Below are 26,917 nucleotides of genomic sequence, written 5' to 3'. Positions count from 1 at the left end.
TAATGTATGAAATAAAGTCTGGTTACCCACCATAAGCCATGTACACAAAAAGCAAATGTTCTGTGCATGCGTGCCTCAAAGTTTATAGAATATCAAATGAAATGACAAATAATTACATGTGATGACTATATGAAAGAATATGTTCTGGTTGTAGAAGTTTGTAGAGCCCTGAATGAAAAGGGAAGGGCCTAGAGAGAGAAAGGGCCTACTGGAGAGGGAGAGGCCCATGGAGAGTCCTAAAGATGAGTAGGAATGTGCACCCACAAGAGCAAACCATAAGAGCTCAACTGTGAGCATACTCAGCACCTATTATGTGCTCAGTATTTTCTGGATACTATGGGGACTTAAAGCCAAAATAGGTAATACAAAGTCACAAATAATCAGGGCCTCAAACAAAGCAGAACCCTATGCAAAATTTTTGTTCTATTGGGTTAGAAGTGACATTATTGAAACTAGTTTTCTAGCTTTGGAACCTGTTCCCAATCATAAAACAGAAAATTAGGAGAGGGACTTGTGTTGATTGTTGTTTGAGGCACGAGATATGTTGAGGAAAAAATATTTTAAAATGTATAAAATGTATAATTAAAACAAAAAATTGAAGGTGTTTTAATGGAGGAAGGAAAAAGTCCCCCATATTGTGGATAGGCCTCAACAAATAGTCTGTTCACTAATTTATTCAACAAAATGTATGCGGAGTAGTATGTGGTAGGTAGTGGTGACAATAGTAGTATGTCAAAGGAGTTGAAATAGCAAATATGCAATGTAGTGAGGTAATTGGATAAACTGATAAAAGCAATGTGTAAGGTTTCATGATTGAAATATGGGTTAAGTAATCCAGACACAAAGGAGATAGTGAATAATTCTTCAATTGGGGATGACATCACAAATAAGGTAATTGGGAACTGCAAATGCAATGACATTACAGAGAAAAATAAGGGTAAAGGGTAAAGAGATGCACTGAGCACAAACCAGAAATCATGAGGCCTTTCAAAAAATTCATAGAAAATGTGTTATGCTAGAAATATGCATGAGTTTCAAATTTTTGCACTTAACATAAACTCATGTTTTTGAATTCTCTTTTTTTAAAGATTTGAGAGAGTTACAGTGGGGATCTGAAGCCAGGAGCTTCTTCCAGGTCCCCCAGGTGGGTTCAGGGGCCCAAGCACTTGGGCCATTCTAAACTAATTTCCCAGGCCCTGTCTTATAACTTTTTAAAGATTTATTTATTTATTTGAAATGGTTAGAGAGTGACAAAGATCATTGATCTGCTGGTGCCCTCTCCAAATGGCTGTAGTGTTCAGTGCTGAGCCAAGCCAAAGCCAGGAGCTTCATATGGGACTCCTACGTAGGTGGCAGGGGCCCAAGAACTTGGCTCATCTTCTGCTTTTCCAGTCCATTAGCAGTGGCTTTACCCATTATGCCACAACACTGACCATCTTTGTTGTTTTTCCCCCCAAAGAAACCTTTTATTTAGTGAATACAAATTTCATAAATACAACTTTAGGAATATAGTGATTCTTCCCACCATTCTCACCATCACGCCACCTCCTTCTCCCTGTCCCATTCCCAGGTCCATTCTCCGTTAAGATTCATTTTCAATTAACTTTATACGTAGAAAATCAACTCTATACTAAGTAAAGATTTCAACAGTTTGCATGCACACACACACACACACACAACTGTTTGAGGACAAATTTTACAGATAATTCTCATAACTCATTGAGGATAGAAGTCCTGCATGGGAAGTAAGTGCACAGTGCCTCCTGTTAATTTAACAATTAACACTCTTATGTATACACCAATGATCACCCAAGGCTCTTGACATGAGCTGCCAAGGCTATGGAAGCCTTTTTAATCCATAGTCTCAGTCAGTATTTAGACAGGGCCATAAACAATGTAGAAGTTCTCTCCTCCCTTAAGAGAAAAGTACATCTTCTTTGTTGTCCACTTCTTTCCACTTTGGGTCCCTCTCAGATCCTTCATATAAGAATTTATTTTTTATTTTATTTATTTTTTGCCATAGTATCTTGACTTTCCAGCCTAAAATGCTCTCATGGACTTTTCAGCCAGATTCGAATGCCTTAAGGGATAATTCTGAGGTCAGAGAGCTATTTAAAGCAATTGTCATCCTATGAGTCCCCTGTGTGAACTCCTTCCCATGTTGGAACATTCATTCCTTTTTAATTCTATCTATTATTATTACCAGATACTTTATCTTATTTATATGATCCCTTTAAAACTCAATCCTATCTATATGATGACTAACACTTAAGATGGCATTTTTACCACCTAGCTTAATGGGATTTTGGGGTCTCATGGCAAGTTTTTAAACTGTATACTTAGAAGTAAGTCCATAGGAATGTCTGCAGAACTATACAGCTTTATAATTACAAACTTCCTCCTCCAGCTCTTATTCCCACTCTTATTTCTTACTGAGATCTATTTTCAATTGAATTTATACACATATGATTAACTCTATGTTAAGAGTTCAACAAACAGTATGAAGAAAATAAAAACTGTTCCTTGACAGTCAAGGACTGTTCAAGTCATTCCTTCTTACAGTGTCAATTTTACTTCTACAGATTTCCTTTTAGGTGCTCTATTAGTTATCACAGATCATGGAGAACATATGGTATTGGTCCCTTTGGGACTGGCTTATTTCACTAAGTATGATGTTTTCCAGATTCATCCATTTTGTTGCAAACCAGATTTCATTTTTTTTTTTTTTTACCACTGTGTAGTATCCCTTAGAGTACATATCTTTATCCAGTCTTCAGTTGACAGGCATTTCGGTTGATTCCATGTCTTAGCTATTGTGAACTGAGCTGCAGTAAACATGGAGGTGCAGATAACTCTTTTATTTGCTGAATTTATTTCCCTTGGGTAAATTCTCAGGAATGGGATGGCTGGGTCATATGATAGGTCTATATTCAGATTTCCGAGGTATCTCCAAACTGTCTTCCATAGTGGTTTTACCAGTATAAATTCCCAGCAATAGTGCATTAGGGTACCTTTTCCCCCACATCCTCACCAGCATTTGTTGTTTGTTGATTTCTGTATGAAAGCCGTCCTAGCCATGGGTGAGGTAAAACCTCATTGTGTTTTTCATTTGCATTTCCTAATGGCTAGTGATCATGAACATCTTTTCAAGTGTCTGTTTACCATTTGGATTTCCTCTTTGGAAAATGTCTGTTTAAGTCTTTTGCCCATTTCTTCACTGAGTTGTTTGATTTGTTGTGGAGTTTCTTGATCTCTTTATATATTCTGCTTATTAATCCTTTATCAGTTGCAATGTTTGCAAATAATTTCTCCCAATCTGTTGGTTGCCTCTTCACATTGCTGAGTGTTTCTTTTACAGTCAGAAGATTCTCAATTTGATGTAATTCCATTTGTTAATTTTGGCTTTGATTGCCTGTGCCTCTGGAGTCTTTTCCAAGAAGTCTTTGCCTGTGCTAATCTTTTAGGGTTCCCCCAATGCTTTCTAATTAGGTGGGATCAGGTCATGGATTTAGGTCTCTAATCCATGTTGAGTGGATTTTTGTGTAAGGTATAAGGTAGAGGTCCTGCTTCATGCTTCCGCATGTGGAGATCCATTTTTCCCAGCACCATTTGTTGAAGAGACTCTCTTTGCTATAGGGATTGCTTTCAGCTTTGTAATAAAAAATTAGTTGGTTGTAGATGCATGGATTGATTTCTGGCATTTTTGTTCTATTCCATCAGCCTATCCATCTGTTTTTGTACCAATACCATGCTGTTTTGATTATAACTACCTTGTAGTATGTCTTGAAATCTGGTATTGTGATGCCTCTGGCTTTGTTTTTGTTGTATAAGATTGCTTAAGCAATTGGAGGTCTCTTGTGTTTCCATATGAATTTTGGCATCATTTTTTCTAGATCTGAGAAGAATGTCTTTGGTATTTTGATTGGTACTGCATTGAATCTGTAAATTGCTTTCAGGAGAATGGACATTTTGATGATAATATCCAATCCATGAACATGGAAGGTTTTTCTTTCTTTTTTTGTATCTTCTTCTGTTTTTTTAATAAATGTTTTGTGATTCCTACCATAGAGATCTTTGACATCCTTGGTTAAATTTATTCCATAGGGTGTCATTTTTTTTTTTTTTTGTAGCTATTGTGAGTGGGGTTGATCTTAGAAGTTCTTTTGAGGTCCGGTGCCATGGCTACCTTGGTTAATCCTCTGCCTGCAGTGCCAGCATCCCATATGGGCGCTGGGTTCTAGTCCCAGTTGCTCCTTTTCCAGTCCAGCTCTCTGCTGTGGCCTGGGAAGGCAGTGCAGGATGGCCCAGGTGCTTGGGCCCCTGCACCCGCATGGGAGACCAGGAGGCAGCACCTGGCTCCTGGCTTTGGATTGGCGAAGCTCTGGCTATAGTGGCCATTTGGGGAGTGAACCAATGGAAAGGAAAACCTTTCTCTCTGTCTCTCTCATTGTCTAACTACTCTATCTGTCAAAAAAAAAAAAAAAAAGAAAGAAAAAAAAAGATACAGGCCTTCTAAGCAGCCGCCTAACTTATTGTGCCACATAGTGCCCACTCCCGCAGACATTTTTAGTGAAAGCCCAATTTATAAATCAGTAAAATAAGCAGGTAGTTAGAAACACACACATGGAACACAGTTCAATGTAGGCTCTCACTGCTATAAACTTTCCTCTTAACACTGCTTTAGCTATATCCCATAAGTTTTGATATATTGTATTGTCATCTTCATTTGTTTCCAGAAATTTTATGATTTCTCTTGATTTCTTCTATGACCCACTATTCATTCAGAAGCATGTTGTTCAGTCTAAATGTATTTGCATATTCTAGAGGTTCTTGTGTTGGTGATTTCCAGCTTCATTCCATTGTATTCTGAGTAGATGCATGATACGATTTGATTTTTTTTAATTTGCTGAGACTTGCTCTATGGCCTAGTATGTGGTCAATATTAGAGAAAATTCCTCGCACTGCTGAGAAGAATGTATATTCTGCAACTGTAGGATGAAATGTTCTGTAGATATCTGTTAGGTCTATTTTGTCCATAGTGTCATTTAACTCTGCTGTTTCCTTGTTGATTTTTGTGTCTGGTTGATCTGTTCATTGCTTAAAATGTGGTATTGAAACCCCCCATTACTATTAGAGTCTATGTCTCCCTTTACATCCCCTCACATTTCTTTTAAATAGCCTGGTGCCGTGTAATTAGGTGCATATATGTTTATAAGTTATATCTTCCTGTTGAATTGATCCCTTAATCATTTCATAGTTTCCTTCTTTGTCTCTTTTAATACTTTTGTGTTAAAGTCTATTTTGTTTGATATTAGGATGGCTATACCAGCTCTTGTTTGGTTTCTGTTAGTATGGAATACCTTTCTGCAACCTTTCACTTTCAGTCTGTGTATATCTTTGCTGCTGAGATGTGTTTCTTGTAGGCAGCAATTAGATAGGTTTTGTTTTTTAATCCATTCAGCCAGTCTGTTTATTAACTGGAGAGTTGAGGACATTTAAATCCAAGGTGACTATTGATAAATAACAACTTTGTCCTGCCATTTTTCCTTATTCTTGTTTCTTGATGCATTTGTTATTGGGCATTTGTGGTGATACTCGTTGTTTTCTTCTTTGTTTTTTAGCTGAGGCAGCTCTTATCTTTGTACTATATCTGAGTTGATTAGTGGAGTGTCTGCTTTTAGGGAATACCTACAGGTGTTTGGGAGTGGCCAGGGAGCTCTGTTCAATGCTCCAGGGTGAAGGGCATGTCTGAGGTGACATACCCAGGTTTGCTGTGGTATTTCTCTTTTTTTTTAAATCAGGAGTTTTGTTCTTGTCAGTTGACGTAGACTCAGCTGAGCTCCTCTCCTCAAAGGAGACCAGTGCCTGGACACCAGCTTCAGTGTGTATATTATTCATCTGTTCTGCCACAAGAACCACACAAAGCATCTCTAAAGTCCTCCGTGTATGCTCAGATTCCCCAGCAAGGTCCCTTGCCAGGTAACCAGGGAGCCCTGAACATGTGGAGCCTCCCATAGTGACTGCCCAAAGTCCCAGCCACACCCTAAACTCCCACACAGCCTCAGTGTTTTCACAGTACAGGCACACAAGCCTCCCACAGTCATGAGCACCCATCTGTTCTCCCCACCAAACTTAGGAATCAGCTCTAGGATGTTTGCTGGGTGCAGACAGGAGCTGGCACAGCTGCTATATATGTTCAAAATGGTGCCTGCTCTCTATCAGCTTGTTAGAGGACACCATGGAAGAGTGACTTGAGAGAGAGAAAACGCCCCCCACCTTCCACCTTCTTTTTTTTTTTTCCTTTAGTTTGGCAGGTATACTATCCCCCACAGGGCTTCAAGCCAGATTCCCTCTAGGCTCTTTGTCAGCTTTTTCACCAGTGGCTTGGGCTGCTGCAGTCTGGTCTTGCCTCACTCTCCCAGGCTGGTGTGAAACCTTCCGCTGCTGGGGTCCTGAGTTGTATGTGTCCTTGCCCTCCACGTAGGTCCTCTGTGTCCCTCCAATTTGCATAGAGTTTTCTCTGCCGTTTTCTCCCTAAGTCTTCCCTGAGACTGCACTCTTTGTGCTGTTAAGTTTTAAAAGTACTATTGTAAATATTCAGAAATGTTAAAGTTACATGGAATATCAGGAATGACAGTGTAGGTTGTATAGTTATCACTTTATGATGAGTAACACTTTAAAAGAGAGCTTACCTTTTTGAAATAAAGTAAGGTATGACCAATGTCATCAAGTGTGCCAGTGTCAGATGCTGGTACCAGAGAAGGCTGCTGTTAAACTCCTAGCTACATAGTTGCATGGATCAAATGTCAAGGGTAGAATTTGGGAAGCCCTAATCATTTTCAAGGACATCCAATGGATCATTCCCTTTTTCCAGGGATGTGGAATTTTCAGTGCTAAAGCTGGTATAATCTTGGGCAAACCTGGATTATTGGTCAACCCAATTCTGACATTAGCTTTCTGTGTGAACTTGGCTCATCACTTGATCTCTCTGGCCTCACTGGCTTTTTGTTTAACTATAATTAAGGTAATGAAAATAAATTTTCTTTAGAAATTCTTCAAAGACTATGATAAGTTGCTTAGAAAACATAAATATACCCCTCTACATTCCTATTTGCAATGTGACATGTCCATTCCTTCCACTTTCCTACTGCTCACTTTTTTTTTTTTTTAATCTGCACTGTCTCTGCCTCTCTTTGATGAACAGAATGTAGCAGATATGGGGCTGTGCCTGGGTGGGGATTCTAAAATAGAGAAATTTAGGAGGCTTCTACACATTGTCCTGGTACCCTGTCCGACATTAGGTGAACTATTTTAGCTAATTCTTAGAAAATGGCAGCAAATGTAGACCAGAGTTATGTAAGCTCAGTTGCCTAAACAGATTAATGAGAGATATGAAAGAAATCAGTTAGTTTAATAACCCTGCTGATTCTAACTGCAACTGATGACAGACAAGTGAAAGTACATAGCAGAATGACCACCATGCTAAGCCAAGGAAAAACTCCTGGGCATTCGTAGGTACACATGATTTGGAGCCACTGAAATTTCTGATGGTTCATTACACAGGAATAAAGAGGTCTAAAAGAAATCTTCTAATTTAATCTGAACGAATGGTATTCGAGCAAGGATCATTGTGGAAACAAGGTTTGGGAATGACATTTTTTAATTAAAATGGTAAATGTAAAACACAACAGATAGATAAACACAAAATCCCCTTGGGAATCCTGCTTTTTACTTGTTGAATATTATGGTTAGTGGTGAAACAAACCTGTGATAACAGAGTGGATTAAAATCATATCTTTGCAAAAATTAATGAAAAAGGAAAGAAGGAGGGGGATTAGAAGAGGGATAAGAGGAGGGAAGGAAGTATAGTTATCTTAGAATTGTACCTATGAAATCTGTTATATGAATAAAAATGAAAATAATTTTAAAAATCAGACCTTTTAGTTCCTCATATTTTTCATATTTTGCTATATACTGAAAGTCAGGTAATGGTCAATTTTTATAACCTTATAATGTAAGTAATTACTACTCCTGATGTCTTCTTTGAAGGTAGCAAAACATAAATAAAAATGTATTCTGAATAGTGTCATGTAATCTCTTTGCTTATAAATAGCTATTATTAATTCTGAGATGTCCCTTAGTAATTGGATATGACCTTTAAAATCTTGCAGCAGTCTCCCCATACTTAAATAAACACTAGGAAATGGATCAGAGAACATAGGCAGTCTAGTTACAAATTGTGGCTTTTAGCTCATAGAACTAACCTATTGGCTAGCTCATCTGCTGTTAGAATCTTGGTAATTCTGACAATGGGACAAATTGAAGATGTTTAAATTGCTCTCCAATTAAATTTCTTTTACAATACTCAACCCTGTAGCTTGATATTCTCTCAGAATTTCAATTGATCTTCTATTTGAGGGAAAATATGTGGGAATAACTGAAAGTATAATTTTGCTGCCAATATAGAAGAATGTGCATTGTCTCATATGAAAAATGAATAGCTGTTTTAATAACATCTTGTGACAATGCATGAATCTCTCAGTCTCTAAAACTTGAGGTAATATACATTTATTATTTCTAGAGAACCTTTTATCTTAAGATTTCTAAACGATTCCCAAATGAATGTTAAATCCCGACATCATCTTTCATTCCCTGTACTCTACTCTTCCTTTTGATCTCAGTAGAGCCAAAATTTGATTTATCTCATCACATTATTCATTTGCCTGTCATTCAAGCTGCTTACGATTTCTTTCCCTTTCAGTCAATTGCCAGGAATAACTTCTTTTATTCTGTGCAAGTTGTTTTTTTTCCATTTTCTCTAACAGTCTTCCATGTGGCACAATGATGCTCTATATCTAGAAAACGACTTCTTTTTTACTATATTCTCATGGAAAATAAGCCTGATACTCATTATATAAGGGCAGTATGACATTCTGGGAAAGAAACTTGACTGGAAATTAGCAGAGGCAGGTTCATGAATTTGGGCAAATCATTTTGCCCCTATCAGACTCAGCTTTGTTATCTGTAAAATGAAGTTAGAATGAATAAAACCTAAGATTGCCTTCATCTTGAAGCACTCTTTCATAATTAGGTGCTGAAGAAATTAAAACACATTAGATTTAAAGTATTTTCTGTCCAAGACTGACTTAGGGAAAACTGAATTTTTACAAAGTGTCAAAGGTTAAGGGAAAACATTGCACCATGTTGATTTCAAGTTAAAGAGTTGTTGATTCCCCATATTCTTAAAAAATTCCATATGGTTTTGGACAGTGAAGGAAGTGAAGAGCAAATCCTTGGGGAAAAGCTGAGCTGCTCCGAGGGAGGCAACTTGGTCTTGTGTTCTTCCCCAGCCGTTGTGTTGACATGAGCATCTTGCTGAAATTTTTTCCAGTCAACTGTGAAGTTTGGGATTTGGTTTCAAGTAAGCATGGAAATTTTATTTTCTCCTTTCTTGTGTCTTGTTGGGAAAGTTATGTGGTGAGTGATTGGGAACTACTGGTGTGATGGGTCAAAAACAGCTTTAAGAGCAGACTAATAAGCTGGCAGACAATGACAATCTAGGTCCATGAATTTTACCTGGTGGTATGTGCTGCCAAGACCCTTGCGTAGGTAAATTTGGGAACTGAATTTAAATCAGTAAGCTGAGATTATCCAGGATTTGCATGTTTTGGTAGCCAGTAAGGTCGAGGAAAGCAATCTGGAAGAGGATTATTATTTCAAACCTGGATTTGAATCAGAGTGGTAGGAGAGTGACAGAGCTCCCAGGTAGGGAAGTAATCAGTTTTCAGGGGGTGATATGAAGATGTTGACACATGAGCCAAGGGCAAGGAGCATCCCAGAACAGAGGTGTCTAAATCTGAACTGTGGCTCTTTAACCCGAGCCTTACGCAGTATAAAGCATACTGAAAAGTTCTATTTTAATCCTTGCAAAAGCTAGAAAAGAGGCCCAGAATCCTCCCCTTCTTATAACCGTAGGAAATTTAGCATACAAAGATAGAATTGCTTTCCTGGGGCCACATACGAAGAGATTATTCTAGTGACAGGAGTGGCTACGAAATTTGTGGGGTCTATTGCAAAATAAACATAAAGAGGTTCTTGGTTAAATTTTTAAGGATTTCAATTTGGTGACAGCAAAACCAGTAAACCAAGTCAAGGAATCTTCTAAAAACGGTGTTGTATGCAGCTGCACAGGCAATGTGCCCATGAAACTAGGCCGGTCTACTGGTAATTGATCTCAGGACCTTGGAACTTGAAGTTGGTAATCTTGAACTCTACCACATATACTAGTTCCTTTTCTGTTGAGTGAGGAACAGAAGAGTTTTGACAGAAACTTGAAAATGTTACAGGAGAAAAACACATTGAGGACACTAGCTTCTTGCTAAAATACATACTTTGGAGACATTATTTGTTAAAATGTTTGAAGGCACACATGCAGATAAAGCAATTATGTAAAATTCTTATCAATTTTATCTCTCAAGCTTAAGAGCCCATCAGAAATAAGTCCAGTAGCTTAAAACACAATGGCTTATGTGTGAACTTGACCTGAGTCTAAATTTGGGATTAAATTACTGATTGGGGGATTGTGAGCTGTAAAGCAGTATCAAATTTTCAAACTTCATACAGCCATCTTGCCTTGTTTACATTTAGCCTGTTAATGATGATTTTCAGAAAGAGAAACTTGGGGGCCGGTGCTGTGGTGTAGTGGGTAAGGTCTCCGCCTGCAGTGCTGGCATCCCACACAGGTGCCAGTTCAGGTCCTATCCTAGCTGCTTCACTTCCCATCCAGCTCTCTGCAATGGCCTTGGAAAGCAGTAGAGGATGGCCCAAGTTCTTGGGCCCCTGCACCCACGTGGGAGACCTGGAAGAAACTTCTGGTTTCCGGCTTCAGATCAGCACGGCTCAGGCTGTTGTGGCGAACTGGGGAGTGAACCAGCAGATGGAAGACCTCTCGCTCTCTGCCTCTCCTTCTCTCTCTGTGTAACTTTGACTTTCAAATAAATCTTTAAAAAAAAAAAAAACTTGAAGCTAACCATACATAATTAATTCATATACACTGTACATGTATCGGTGTATTTGGCATGAACATTAACCTTGATGTGTGCTATGTTGCCTTTGGTCAAGCAATTCTAGACACCAGAAAATGATGCAGATATGTACTAAGTATTTTGAAACATGTTATAAGTTCTTGATAAAAGCAGAAATATTATAATATATTCCTCAGTTCTATTCCAACTCATTGCAGGTTTTTCGTGAAGAGTCAAGGTAAAGTAAGATACTTTGTAATATCAGAATGAAATGTTGGATAGTCTATACTCATTCTCTCAGTTGGAATCTTTGTTTTGCGCTCTCCTAGCTTTCATAGCAATTCATCTCTATCCACTAGGATATGTTCCAGGACTCCCAGTGGAGAGTTTTTTCCCTGTACATACTTAGACAAATTCAATGCCTTTTTCATCTTAACTAAGTACTTTTTATTCAATGTGGCCATAAATTGTGTAATGTGAGGTGCTATAGGAAAATTAGCCCAAATTTCTTTCTCCTTCACAATTTTACACATAGAAGGTTCATTCTTACTGAGTAACTTTAGTATCCTTTTTTTTTTTTTCCATTTATTGAACTTTACCTTTTCACCTAGAGGAAGCACTTTACTTCTTGTTTGGCATATCCAAATTGCCAGCATCTCTACTCTTACACACTGTGGCTGTTATTAGCTGAAATAAGTTTATTGCACACAGTGCTGTGATACCACCACATTCTGTCTGATAACAGAGAAAGCGGCCAAGTGATTAATGGCCAGGTAGAGGGTACAGTGTGGATACACTGGACAAAAGGATAATTCATGTTCTGGGCACATCAGAGCCACTTTTCATAATTCAGAACACCATTTAACTTCACACTTGTGAATTACTTCTGGAATTGCCCATTTGATATTTTTGACGGACTTATCTGGGTACCTGAAACCTCAGAAATCAAAACTGCATAAAAATAGGGTCTACAGTAGTTTCCCTGGAAAAATCTCATCTAATAAGTAGGACGTTGTGAACAATTTGCAATAATATTAAGATCACCAAATGAAAACACTTTATTTTTGTTAACCCTAACATATTTTAAAATATTTCTTAAATTTATTTTTCAAAAGACTTGTCAAATTACAAGTCTTGATTTATACTGGTATTGCTAGTTATGTACGAAGACAATATACTCTTATAAAGAACATGTTGCTTCCTTCCTCAAACACAAAATTGGAAGCATAGAGACTTGGTCCTGTGTTCTGTATCTTTTTCTTCGCTTTCCTGGATCCTTGCCTCCTTCCTTTGGTGTTCATCATGGGGATGCTGGATGTGAAGTGTACCACTTAAGAAATGCACTGTGTCAGGTTCTGGTATATATATTGACCCTCCCCCCATCTCCTAGCACCCAGTAGGTCCTTACCCTAGTTTAGAAGAAGAATATTTTTGACATTTCATAAAATCAAAGTTTTTAAAAATACTACATTTTTTTTGCCTTGTTTGTTTGAAAGGCAGAGAGAGGGACAGAGGGAAAGATGGATTTTCTGTCTGCTGTTTTACTCTCCAAATGGTTGTAGTGGCTAGGGCTGGATGAGCCAGGACAAAGCCAGGAACCAGGAACTTCATCTGGCTCCCCTGCATGGGTAGCAGGGGCCCATACATTTGAGATTGTCCTCACCTGGATCAGAAGTGGGGTAGCTGGTTCTCAAACTGGTGCTCATAGAGGATGCTGGCATTGATGACTACAGTTTAACCTGCTGCGCCTCAACCCTACCCCCAATATACTGAATCTCGAAAGTCAACGATGAGAAAACTAATGGATTTGAAAATGCTATTTTAAGGTACATGATTATACGGATTGGATTAAGGTCTTGTGTTCAACAGGATTCAGAATAAAGTGCGAATAGTTACCCAGTTGGGGTTGGCAGGAGAAGCAAAACACAACAAGACAAAGAGGTAGAAGAGGAGAAAAGCTGTCATGAAGGGGAGTCCATCAGAATGAGGTGCACGGAAAGTAGCTGGTAAGATTTCTTGATGTGCATGATCCAGGACGACCATCCAGTCTCATGGAGACCAGGCTCCCTTGTTTTTGACCTCAGATATCCTGCCTGTCCTATCATCAGAAGTACACAGTGAACTTCCATTATCAGAGAAAGCCCAAGTATGCCTGGCTTCATATAAACGAAGGACCTGACACAAATGATGAGCTGATACAAACCTGGAGAGGGAATCCTGCATAGCTGTGTTCCCTGAACTTGCTGCCCAGGCAAATCACCTATGCAATAACAAAACATTCAAAATCCTGGGAGTCCGCGCCGGAAGAGCTGCATTAGAACTTCCAGTGAAAGGGTCTGAGTGTCAGCGTGTCTAACACGACCCATTTCTAATTCTTGGGCAAAACTGCTTTGAGGAATCATTACAAGATCATGACTGTGCCCTCAGACTTAAGCAAGATGGTACAGGCTATAGAAAGAAAGAATTGTTAACTCTGACTTGCTTTGTTAGATGTACCTTCATCAGTGAAGGAGAGATGTGCATTTAAAAATCTGCATCTTTCAGAAATGATCAAACACACAGTGTGTTCTGGAGAGCACATGTGAGAGAAGACTGGGCTGCCCACAGTCAGCCCCATGAGGCTCGACCCGGGAGCCATCCCTGTGTCCTGTACGTCAGCATGGGCTTTGGATAATACCAACAGTGCTGCAAGGACTCAACTCGAAGATAGTAACTGAGGGAGGAGGCAGATGCTGTTTATCAGTACTTAAAGAAGTTCGTATACACATAAATGACTCACAAAATGAGGCAAGAGGATGGGTTTTAGCCTTCTTCCTTTGATCATAACTGCGTACCCCAATAACTCCATGATCAAAGGAACCAGGGTGAGTGGGGAGCCTGGGAAACCCAGCAATGATGCTGCTTACCGTCAGGATGTTAAAGAGCAGATCCTGTTTCAGTGTCTTTGTAAGCATCAGGATTTCTAATGGACTTCAAGAGAAATGAAGTTGGAAATCATGGCATTAAATCCCGATGCACAGGTGTGGGCACAAAGTCCTCCAAGCCCGTGATACACAGAGAGGACAATCACATAAAAATTTCAGGTATTAGGCTCAGTATGGGGGAAAGAACACAGTTCTAGTTCACACACATGATTTATACATATATAATAGCTCTAATGTGGTGTGCTACCCTCTAAATTTTTAAAACAATCTTATAATAGTGTTTAAAACCAGATAGGGACAGTTTGGAGAGCAGAGTTAGATCAAATAGTTTAGTTAAAATGATTTACTTGTAGGCTTTAAACAGCATTAAGTGGTTTGTGAAAAGTGTTCTGATTTGTGCTTGATATGGATGGTGCTTAAAAGTCTGGGCACCAGAAAGGTGCACCCCTGGAGACACATTCACCAGGAAAATGCAGGCCTTAAATACAGCTGGGTGTTCGCTTCCAAGACTGCTTTCCTGAATATTAGCATTTAAACCACCCACAGAGGCTTTGCAGATGCTTCACTGGGTAAATGAGGTAGAAATGGGAAAACTTACACTTCACTGCTGGTTTTTTTTTTTTTTAATTTTATAGTTCTGGCCAATTCAGTTGACCCAAGAATATGAATTTAGCACAGAAAAGGTAATTCTTGGAAGCCCAACAACACACTTAGTTAATGTACTTAAATAAACAAAGAAAACTGACTCTGCTTAGGACTTTTTGATTCAATTCTATGCTATTTTAAATTAACCATGTAAGAGAAACCTCAAACCCTTAGGAGAATAGTATGGCAATAATTGTCTTCTCCTTTTTTATAATCTTTCTTCAAAGAAATTCAGAGTGGCATATGATGGTATGTTCTCCAGTCCTCACAACATCCTAAATTGTTTAGCTTGACCTGTTAGTGTTACATGCAACTGTGGGAGGCTGAGTAATGGTGTCCTCTAAGGTAAGAACTGCAGGAGACTTATGCGCATGTGTTTCAGTAAAGTCATTTGAAAGTGTTCTTAGTTTGTGCAATATGCAGAGCAAACTATGCAGAGCATCATTGTAGGCTTGGGGGTTCTTGAATGAAGGGCAGACAAAGCCTGTGCCTTATGCACATGCTATTCTAGTGAGAGACACAGATAACAAGTGAGCAAATAAAAAAAATACTGCAGTGAAATGAAGGGTATGAAGAATGCAGAAGGAAGTAGTTTGAGAGGAGTAAATGGAATGGGGACACTAGTGCAGGGAGAGAACAAGGAAAGGTAGTATTTACCCTGAGCTCTAAATACCCAGCAAGAGACAGCGGTGCAACCCACGGGGGAAGAGAGAAGACACCTACCCTGAGGCAAGAGGAAGTGTAGCAGGTGCACAGACCTGAGAGAAGGATGCTGGGGCTGGCCCTCATGAACAGAGGAAGTGAAGGAGTTCGTGAGATGAGAAACAAGAAGACAGTCGTTAGCTTGTATAGGGTCTCGCGTGGTATGGAATTCTAATTTTTACATAGAGGTGAAGCCGCTGAAAAGATAAAGACGGGAATCTGACATGATTCAAGTTAGGTGGTAAAAGAGAACTCTGGTTGCTGACTATGTGATGCCTATGGGGCAAGGCTAGATAAAGACTGGCCAGTTTAGAGGCTATTAGAGAGGATAAGCTGCTTCTAAGAGTTATGGATTATGTGGGTAGCTGGGGAGATAAAACCACTTTGAGTGGTTCAAAAGATCTTATTTCTGTGGTGTAACGTGATTAATGATTAGCTGTGTAAAGGATATAAATAAATAATAGCAACTAAAGGAAAAATAAATGAGCTCTCCGCCATAGAAGGACAGGCGCTGACTAGGAACTGGTAAAGAAGCCCTCATCAGACAGCACATTTGCTGCCGCCTTGATCTTGGGACTTTACAACCCCCAGAACAGTGAGAAAGAAAATTCTTCTGTTTTATAAAAAGAGAAAGCAAATGAGTCCAATTTGACCTAGCTTTTTAAAAATGAAATGCAAAGATAAAATGTGACTGTCCACTCTCACCCAGCAGTGGAGGAAAGCCCCTGGCCCACGTCAGCGTGACCACAGTCCCCGTCCTCAGTGACAGAGTAGGGAGGGCAGATGCTACATGCTGAGCTTCCCCCACATGCTGGACGCTGCTGAAGGCCCTGTACCCAATCCCAGGGTCTCATCAAGGTCCTCTGACTTGGTTCTCTTGGCCTCATGTCAGAAATGAGAAAAAACAAGGATCAGAAAGATAGTTTGGCAAGCTCAGTGTATGAGCAGCAGTATTATTCTAGGACTCCAAAGTAGAGGCTGGGGCCAGAGACATTGGGTGTGAAGGCTGCCACCCTCACTTACTAAATGTACAGATGCGTTCAGGTTATTTCACATTTACATGACTCGCTTTGTTTGTCTATCAAATGGTGTTGGTCCCAAGCCAGCTATGAAACTCAATGAACTCACATGTGTAATGTCAGCAGTCCATCTTGTCCTGCTGTTAGCCCATCATAAACATTATGATTATGGCTGAAATCACACAGCAAACACATGGTGATGTTCCTGTTGCTTTAGTTTTGTTTCCACTAATGTTTAAATCATCAAATCTTAACTAAAAATTATTGACAAAAGTTGGGAGCCAGACATCTTGCAAAAGACAATTTTTCAGGTTTATCTACATTCTAGTAACTATCATGGAATGGGTGGATGAAGATTTCCTAAATATTCCTTCCACTCCTTAGGGTGTATGGGGGTGGGCAGAGGGAGAGAGAGATAATGTATGATGTATGTCAACCAGTATCTTAGGACATATGTTAAAAGCTTCAAAATGTGTATATACAGATTGATCTGTTCATATAGAGTACTGGTGGTACAGAAAACCAAATTGTAAATGAACTATATGAAAATGCTATTCTTCTAGAAAAGCACAACCACCATCATGATTGGATCCATACACAGACATTTTCATGGTGTCTGCACTTAGCTGCTTTGTACACACACATACCCCACAACACAAAAGAAAAATGCCTTTAAAGGAATTCACACACACAAAGGACCTAACGCCAGTTAGCACGAGGTGGGTATTACTGTTATCTCAATCCACTGACAGTGACAGTGCTCACCATGATGAACGGTACCAAAGTCTGAATTGCTATGGTAAAAAACCCAAATCCAAGCCTTTTGTTGTTTCTTTTGGTAATTACTTTGCGTGGTTTCTAAAGGAGTTTCTTTCAAAAAACCTTTGAGAACAGGTACTTAAAATGCTCCTCTGGCAAAGGCAAAGGAAAAGGGAATGTGTAAGCAGCTTTTAAAATACTTGAGTGTAGTACAGCTTGAGCAAGGCTATTCATGGGTAAATTCAAATATATATTTCAACTAAATGTAGAATTGAAAATTAGGACATTACCATGTCCCAGAATTTGCTGTTTATGGCTCCTGAACCATTTTGTATCTTCCTATTCAGAAATGTATCTGATGCCATTGTGACCATTTTTTTTTTTTTTTGGTTTTTAGTAATACAAGTTTGTTTTTGTTCTGTACTTAGAAACCTAAGTTAACTTTGTAAAAAAAATCAAAAATTTTTCTACAGATTATTTTATTTGCTAGTAATAGTTATATTTTTCTTTCCCAAACTTGTACTTTTCTTATCTCTTTGTACTGGCTAGGACCTCTAATAATATGGTTAGGATTATTCCATTCTGAGCTTTTTATTAAAAAAGTACTTTTAGAAGTTGGGAAATTCCTTTTCCTCTTTAGATACTAAGAAACGCTTCTTAAGAATCATAAATAGATGTATTTTATCAAGTGCTTTAGATGGCTTTATGATTTTTCTTGTTTAACCTTTTAATTTTATATATATCAATTTTCCCATGTAAAACCAGCTTGATTTTCTATGTAAAATCTGTTAGTTATAAAATATGTAAGAATCTGTTTTACTCTGTGCTTAGAATTTTTAAAATCTATTTCATGAATGATTGTCTTGTATTTTTATTTCTGTACTCTCCTTATCAGATTCAATTGTTAAATTTCTTATTCGACTTTTCTATACTGTGGAATAACTTAGAAACATTTATCTTTTTACTTTTTATTGGTAGAGATTTTTAGTACAGCATCTAGGTTTTGAGATGTTTGTGGGTGTGTGAATGTTTTAGCTATCAATTAAAAATACTCAAATACTCCAATTCATTTTGAGTTAACTTAGGAAGTCTTTTCTTTTCACTTATCATTTTATCTAAGTATTCAATTATTCATACCACTGTCTTAATTTCTTTATAATATGTAGATAATGTGCTTATGTTTCTAGTTTTCATCTTAATATTTTTCACATGTTTCCTCATTTTCTTGATCACTATGAATGTGCTAATTTTCTTAGTACTTTGAAGGGACCAATATTTGGCCTTAAAAATCCTTAATTTTTGTTTGCTATTTGCTTATGATTTGTTTAGTAGTATTATTTTCTTATACCTTAGAGTTTCATGTACTTTTTCTAATTTTTTAACTTATAGGAGAATAGTTTTAAATTTACAATACAAAATGTTGAGTTGTACAGAGACATATATATATGTATATATAAAACACACACAGCTTTCTCTATTAACATACTGTATATTTTTACAGTCCATAAACCATACCCAACATTCCTTATTTTTCTAAATCCAGACTCTCTCTCTCTCTCAGCCCCTAGTAACCAATATCGTGTTTATATAGAAGTTTTATTTTAGCTCCCATATGATTGAGAAATGCAGTATTTTTGCTGCAAATGACATGACTTCATTATCTTCAAATGGTTGAATAATATTCCATATTGTATATATGCCATATTTTCTTTATGATGGACACTTCGGCTGATTCCATATCTTTGCTATTGTGAATAGTGCTGCAATAAACATTGTTGAACAGGTAGCTCTTTAGTAAGATGACCTCATGCCTTCAGGGTACATACCCAATAGCAGGTTTGCTAGGTTGTGCTTGTAGATTCTAGTTCTAGGTTTTTGAGAAATACTCAGTTTTACATAGTAGAAAACTAACATTCCCACCAACGGTGTGTAAGAGTTCCTCTTTCTCTTTTACCAACATCTGTAACTTTTCCATAGGCATTCTCCTTGGAGTGAGGTGATAATACATTTGATTTACATTTTCCTGATGGCTAGAAATATTAACTAGTTTTTCATTTAACTGTTGGCCATTGTATTCTTTACTGTCTGTTGGTCCTTGCCAATTTCATTTTTTTCTTTAAATGTAAGTTTTTTCTTTATTTTTAAAAGATTTTAATTAGTTTCTAGCATTCAGTGTGATTGGTTTATTTTATTGTTGAGCTTTTGAGTTCTCTATATGTTCTGGATATTGATCGTAGCTTGCACTATCCTCCCATTCTGTTGGATGTCTGTTCACTCTATTAATTGTTCCCTTTGCTGTACAGAAGCTTCTGAGTTTGATATAATACTATTTGTCTAGTTACGCTTTTGTTGCCTATACTCTTGGAGTATTATCCAAAATAATCATTGCCTACAGCAGTATTTTGAAGCATTTTCCCTATGTTTTCTTTGTTCAATTTAAGATAATTCATTCTCTTTTTTCAAAATTTGTGTTTTATAAATATAATCATTTAAAACCACAAAATTTTCTCTAACTTCTGAAATACAAGGGAGATGTGTTAAATTTCTTTCCTATGATGATGAATTCACCTACTTCTTTACATAGCTGTCAATACTGATCTTGCATATTGTGAGACAGTATTTTATATATAGTACACATAAAATATGTATGAGGGCTGTTAAAATTCATGGAAAATTGAATTAAAAGATAATGCACATTTTCTACAAACATCTAAAAGTTCCTTTTGTACAGACTTAGAATTGCTTGGTCACTTGAAGTATTTATTATATAATGACCCCATCTTTATGCTTTTATAATATAGGTAAGCAAGTTCTTTTGAAGAGTAGCTATCAAATGAAAAAACCTTGAACTTTGATAGGAAATTTTCAATTTTCCTATTTCCTTATACTTTAAACAAAGCTTTTATAAACAGATTATTAGGTATTTATTGCCAATTCAGTATTTAAAGTGATTTCTTAAGTGGGTTTACTTTTACTAAACCATGTCATACCTTTTATTGGTCTATCATTTGTTGTTGTTTGGGCTTAGAAAAATACCTCAAAGTATAGCAGTTTGGGATCCTGAGTACGTTGAATTTAAGGACATTAAGAGGACCTCAGAAACAAAGTAATTTTTGGAGCACCTCCTGCACATCTCTTGTTATGCTTTTGTCTACAGGCAGGCCACAGAAACCAGAATCCTCTTCCTCAAGGCAACTCACAGATACTAGGAACCTTCTCCCCCAAAACCACCTGTAAAACCTACAAAGATTGCTTTAGTCACCTCCTCCCCTCTGTTTCTGTGTAAATGCTACCTTGTATAATATCATTTTAGAAGGGGTTCTGCGCAATACTCAGGAGGAAGAAAGGCTATACAGGAAGTCGAGACAGGCCTTGCTGGTTTCCCATCTGTTTTATTACCATAAAATCATACCACTGGTGTTCAGTCACATTTCTGTATGACTGCCCTTTCTTCATGGACCTAAGCATAAAAACACAGTTTTCTCCATGTCTTGGTTTTTCATTTCTGAAGAATTCCATTTCAAGTAAAATTTTGATTAAGTACACTTGCCATGCTTTTCTCATTAATCTGTTTTTTTGTTGTTGTTATAGAATGCCAGCCATGACATTGGTGGGGAAGAAAGGTGTCATACTTTTCTACCTCTACACCACTATATATAAAAATATATTTACATTTATTTCTCCTCTGTTTTGTAATTGGTTAGCATTTGCTATTTTTCTCAACTAGTTTGGAAATAGCACATTTTATTTCAGTCCTCTGGTTCTTTGTGCTAGAAATTTAATGAAATGAAATCAACATATGAAACAGTTATCTGTACCCTCATGTTTACTGCATCTTAATTCACAAAAGCCAAGATATGGAATCAACCCAGGTGCCTATCAGATGATTACTGAACAAAGAAAATGTGTTGTATAAACACTGTGGAATAGTGCTCTGCCATAAAAGAGTACCTAAAATGTGTTCTATCGGAGTGAAATGGATATTTTGAGATTTGATGATTGTTTATAGCTCTTGTCTCTTCTGTTGAGAAAGAGTGTTTTTATTTTATACTATTTGTTGAACTCTTTATTTAGTGTTGGGTTAACCTTATGGAGTATTAAGTAAACTGAAAATAGATCTTTGTAACAGTTAAGAGTGGGAATAGGAGAGGGAGAAGGAAAAAGAATTGGAACATGGGCAGGAGGGAGGGCAGGGTGGGAAGTATCACTGTCCTAAATCTGTATATATGAAATACATGAAACTTGTATACCTTAAATAAAATGTCTACAAAAAATAATGAAGTTCTGTCTTCTGAACAGAATGGATGCGACTGAAAACCATTATGCTTGGTGAAATAACCTAGGCTCAAAAAGCCAAATATCATGTTTTCCATGATATATGGCAGTTAACATAGACCACAAAAAAGTATAGAAAGGAAATGGACATTTTGTGATTTTTTTTTTCACTTTTAGCCCTTGTTTATACTCCTGCAAAACTGTGGTCTTCCTGTTTTTAACTTGGTGATTATTATGGTTAGTGGTAAATTAAGGCACGAATTAAATTAATTAAATCAATCAATCAATGGATTGATTGAATTTATATTATGGTTAGTGGTAAATTAAGAGTGGATTAAAATGATGTCTTTGCCAAAATGGAGGGGAGGGAGGGAAAAAAGGATGAGAAGGGAAGGAGGAAAGGAAATGTGGTTGTCTAGGAACTATACCTATGGAATGCATGGAATTCTCTATATATTAATAAAAAGATATAATAGGCTTAAATTTAGAAATTCTAAAATTAATGCAAGTCTGTTTTCTAAATAATTCCAGTCTCTTAGAACATGCTAACTCCAAATATTCTCTCATGCTGTCTTCAGACTTTTGATTGGTTTTCTAGTATCTGTGTGTGTTTCCTTCCTTAAGGTTGAAAAGTAAAAGGACACAGAGGAGCCCACAAGGAGATTGTCTTTCTGCTGGTTTACTCCCCAAATGGCCACAACAGCCAGAGTAGGGCCTGGCTAAAGCCAGGAGACAAGAATTCCATCTGAATCTTCCATGACTGTGACAGGAACCCAAGTACATGGGCCATCATCAACTGCCTCCTAAGCACATTAGCAGGAAGCTCGGTTAGAAGAGCCAGGATTTGAACTGGCACTCTGATGTGGGTTGTGGGTTTCCAAGCAGTGGTTTCACTCCAGGGGTCACACGCAGACCCCAATGGTAATTTTTGATAACCATTCCTACATCATCATACATTCATTGCTTTACATTTGCTGTACTTCAAATACTTGGAATGATTTCCTGTTTTGGAATACCTTAATATTTTGATTGACTTTTAGGGTACCCAAGTAGTTATAAATTATGGCTTCTGGTCTGTAGTTGTAACCCTGGAGAGCAGGATCTCTTCCCCTGCTCTCCTCAGTCAGCACTAAGATAGCTTCATGGTTCTCCACGCAGGTTGATTTATTTCAATTTTCTCCTTGTTCTTTGGAGGTAAGCACTGTGGGCCAAGTCACATGGGGGCATGCTCTGGATTATGCTCTTCCCAAAAGGCCTGGTTACATGCACAGTGCAGTGCTAGTTTCAATATAGTTAGCCAGTGCCCTGGAGTTGAAAGCCAGCTTCAGTGAACAGCTTACCTTCAGGGTCAGCTCAGTTTCTTGGCTTTCTTGCCAGCAACTGATGAAATTAGGACAGTTATATAAGTTATTTTTCTATTTTTGATTTAGTTCATCATTTTTTTTTTTTGGAAGATAGGTAGTGTGGTAGTACCATGTGCATTTTTTTTTTTGACAGGCAGAGTGGACAGTGAGAGAGAGAGACAGAGAGAAAGGTCTTCCTTTTGCCGTTGGTTCACCCTCCAATGGCCACCACGGCCGACATGCTGCGGCCAGCGCACCACGCTGATCCGATGGCAGGAGTCAGGTGCTTCTCCTGGTCTCCCATGGGGTGCAGGGCCCAAGCACTTGGACCATCCTCCACTGCACTCCCGGGCCATAGCAAAGAGCTGGCCTGGAAGAGGTTCAACCGGGACAGAATCCGGCGCCCCAACCGGGACTAGAACCCAATGTGCTGGCACCGCAAGGCAGAGGATTAGCCTACTGAGCCATGGCGCCGGCCCCATGTGCATTTTTCTATAAAGAAAAGTATAGTTAACGGTAAGTTGTAAGTGTTGCAGGGGGAGGGCACACATTTGGCCTTGTTGTTAAGACACTATGAAGGATGCCTGCCTAACATATTGGAATGCCTGACTGTTGATTCTAACTGCCTGCAGATGTGTACCCTGGCAGGCAGCAGGTGATAGAGAGATGGGGTCCCTGGCCCCCATGTAGGAGGCTGGAAGTGAGTTCCTGGCTCCTGGCTTTGGTGTGGCTTAGCCCAGGCTTTGGGAGCATTTAGGGGTGAACTGGTCTTTCCCCCTCTCAATTTATTTTTAAAAATCAAGGAACAAAAGTAGATGTAGCTTCAAACTAAATGTGAAGTCATTCTTTGAAAGACTAAACTTTGGCTACTACGTGTAAACTCTATCTTTCCAAGATTTTCTCAATTTGTCCTCAGCTACATAATTTTTTCCAGCTTTTTCCTATTTCTATACATAATCTCTATCCTGGCCACTTTCCACAAAAGTGTTCAGAATTCATGATTGTACTTTTGTGAATTCCAAATTCTCTTCCTAAAATGCCTTCTGTCATTACAAGTCAAAATCCAATTCAAGAACCATTTTAAATGGCAGTTCATCCAAGAAGTGTTTCTTATCCTCCATGTACATTTTATTTTCTCTTCTTCAACTCTGAAAATTTTTTATACAGTTGAGCCAAGTAAGAACTGGTTTGGATTTAGACAGAATTTGACTCCATTTCTGGCTTTGTACTTGCTATATGCTTCAATGCAGGCTAGTTCTCTGTGACATGATTACTTAAAACAGGGATGATTCCTTATAACATCTTATTGAATACTGTAACAAAGTAATTCATATACAAAATACATAGGCTCAGGAAGTGGGACCTATTGTGTTGATGGAGACAGTTGTTCTATGTTAGAGGTTTCTGTATAGCTTTATATACTTCACTGGATGGGTGTCTCTTTAGGGAGATGGGATTCTCTTTTCTAAGTATGAATTACCACAGAGTTAACTTCATTGTATGTTAAATAAAGTTTTGCTTTCAATGAAATGGGTCATATATTACTGTGCCTAAATCATGAGGCTGTGACATGAGGTAAAGTGCAGTTAGCACTTGCAGTTGGAAAGAGAAGGAACAAAATTAGGTGAGTACCCTGGATCCTCTAGATACAACTGAGAACACAAAATGTGTATCTACACCTTCCAACAGATACATGTATTTATGTACATAGAGTCACATATGCACACAGTATAACTTATCTAGAAGTCTATTACAGTGAAAAGAAGTAAGCCTACTACTAATAAAATTTGTATAGTTTATCTTATATGGAAATGATCTGCAGGTTGTTTCCATTGTAGTCAACATTATCTGTTCTAATTTGTAACCATCTCTCTAATTCCCATTCTGAATAAACCGCAGTTAAATTAGATCATGATTTATGCAAAAATTGCAAAGAAGTGACTATGCAACTCTCAGAGGAAACTGAAAATCTCTGCTATAAAATACTTTTTTCCTTAACATCCTCAGAATCTTCTCTCTTCACTACTTGATATTCACTGAAGAGTCACTTGGGGAGGTAGTAGGATCAGTCAGTAGCATGTACTTAGATGCTTGAATTCCCAAGTTATTTCAGATGTTGTTTGTATTAAGGACAAATTAAGATGGAAGTTGTAGTCTGGGGGGCTTTTGAAAGGAAAGCCTTTAAGAGATTAATGACTTGTTCAAGTTGTGCTTATGTGGAGAGCACAACCAGGCAAGTTGTGCAGCAATTTATAGTAACTGGAATAAATGAACCATAGTTAGAAGTAGAATTTATGAACTGTTTGCTAAACTGATAATTAGCTGGAGATGTAAAGCCACAAACTTGCAGCGCCTATGGTACAACAGAGCCAGGATTACTTTGTTGTCATTTATAGCTGAAATTAACTTCCACTGGGAGTTGGGGCCTTTTTTTATATATATACTTAACAATTAATAGAAAGGGGAGACAAATTGGTAGTGAGATCAAGAGAAAGAAAAAGCTTTATCTTCAAGGATCTTCAACCCTTTTTTTTTTTTTTTTTTGAAAACTTAAATTTGGTGATCAGGAACAGAGAATTTGGGACTTCCTAAGTGCATGTCTTTGAAGTATGTGTGTGTGTGTGTACACGTGCATACATACTTGTGCTTGGATATACCTTTTATGGAAGGCAGAGGTGAGGAGTGGGGAAGAGAGTTACCTTCCATCTGCTGGTTCACTCCCCAAATGCACAGCTGGTATAAGGCAGTTTAAACCCAGGAGCCAAGAGCTGGGAACTCAAACCAGGTACTATGCTATGGGATGGAGGCATCTCAAGTGGTAGCCTAACTCATTGCAATACAATGCCCATACCTAATCTTCCGTGTTTAATAGGATGTCATTACTTTGGAGACTTCTAATTTCTGTGCTGTGCAAACACACTGGTAAAAATAAAATTATTTAAAAATGTGAGTTCTCCCCTCTCCATCTCTGATTCTCATTCCAGTGTTTGGCATAGTGTGAGCACAATACTATTCACCAAATTTGAATTACGATGGGTTATTCATTCCCTAAAATGACAAAGCATAGAAAGATGTCAACCTATATTGGGGAAAAATGGAAATGCATAGGCCCAAAGTATTATAAACTTATTTTTCTACTTACTTTATTTTTAAAATCTGATAAGTCAGTGTCAATGAACCATACAGAACTATAAATATTTCTTATAATTGGAATTACAGTCAATGACAATGAGGTGTAGTTAATCATAGTTAAGTGGGGAAGGAGAAAATTAAAAGGCAGGTGAAACTTTGGCCAATGTGTCTGTTAGTTTGATGTTGGCTCCATGATTTCTGTTTGATGGAAGGCTCATAATATTTATTGGAAGAATCTTCTAAACATTTGTAAGAGGTATTTGTGGGGGGAAGGGTATGTGTTAAAATGCCTATAAGGTTAGGCAGGCATTTTTTGAGTAGAGCTGGGAAGTGGAATCCTTATCAGAAACATGGACATTAAAAGAGAATTTCTTGATATTTTCTACATGAATTGAAAGGTAATGTAATGCTAAGTAATTTGCTTGATAGAATTATGATAGAAACATTAACTAGCACCAGTAGCATCTTTAAAAATGATTTGAAAGGTGGAGAGAAGGAGAGACAGATTTTCCTTTGGCTAGTCCATTCCACAAATGGCCACAGTGACTGGGGCTGGGCCAGGTTTAGGGAGGAACCAGGGACTCCATCCAGGTTTTCCACTTGGGCGGCAGGTGCTCAAGTATTTGTGCCATCATCTGGGGCTCTCCTAGGCACATCAGCAGGGAGCTGGATGGGAACCAGAGCAGCTTGGACTTAAACTTGCACTTCTATATTGGATAATGGCATTGCAAGCAGCAGCTTAACCCACTTGCCATAACCTTGACCCTGAAAAGCATGATGATGTTTGCCACTTGACAGATCTTAAGTACCTAATCTCTGGCATTGCCCCCCACCAAAGAAAAAGAATGGGTACTGTATGCTTAAATTAGTCTACAAATCTAATTTTGTATTCATTTTAGTTCTATTCAGTTGCTGCATTGATGAAAGCAATGGTAGAATAAGAGAATGGCCTATTTTGTGTTTCCAAAATCAAGACATTTCTCTCCTTAAAGATGTTAAAAAAAAAGGTAGCAAGATGAAAAGTCTTTCCCGTAAGTTCAAATCATATTAATTAACTGAATCATAGTATTAAAAATATATGCCATTTGGATGCC

General features: G+C 38.0%; 1 protein-coding gene and 1 long non-coding RNA gene across 3 annotated transcripts in view; one reads left to right on the top strand and one right to left on the bottom strand.

Annotated features, from left to right (window-relative positions):
• The window catches only part of CNTN5 (contactin 5), a 1,376,886-nt gene that overhangs the window by 250,158 nt on the left and 1,099,811 nt on the right, over positions 1 to 26,917 (bottom strand). The gene's annotated exons all lie outside the window — the stretch shown is intronic.
• Positions 22,844 to 26,917, top strand: part of LOC149128516 (uncharacterized) — a 43,074-nt gene continuing 39,000 nt past the window's right edge. Inside the window, exon 1 of the long non-coding RNA XR_016219576.1 lies at positions 22,844 to 23,207. This is a non-coding gene — a long non-coding RNA (uncharacterized LOC149128516). The remainder of the gene's footprint in view (positions 23,208 to 26,917) is intronic.

Source organism: Oryctolagus cuniculus, chromosome 1, assembly GCF_051225735.1.
Source record: "Oryctolagus cuniculus isolate XC-2025 breed Fujian yellow rabbit chromosome 1, ASM5122573v1, whole genome shotgun sequence".
Lineage (NCBI taxonomy): Eukaryota > Metazoa > Chordata > Mammalia > Lagomorpha > Leporidae > Oryctolagus > Oryctolagus cuniculus.
The sequence above is the reverse complement of the archived record's forward strand: the minus strand, read 5'-3'. Positions and strand labels throughout refer to the sequence as shown.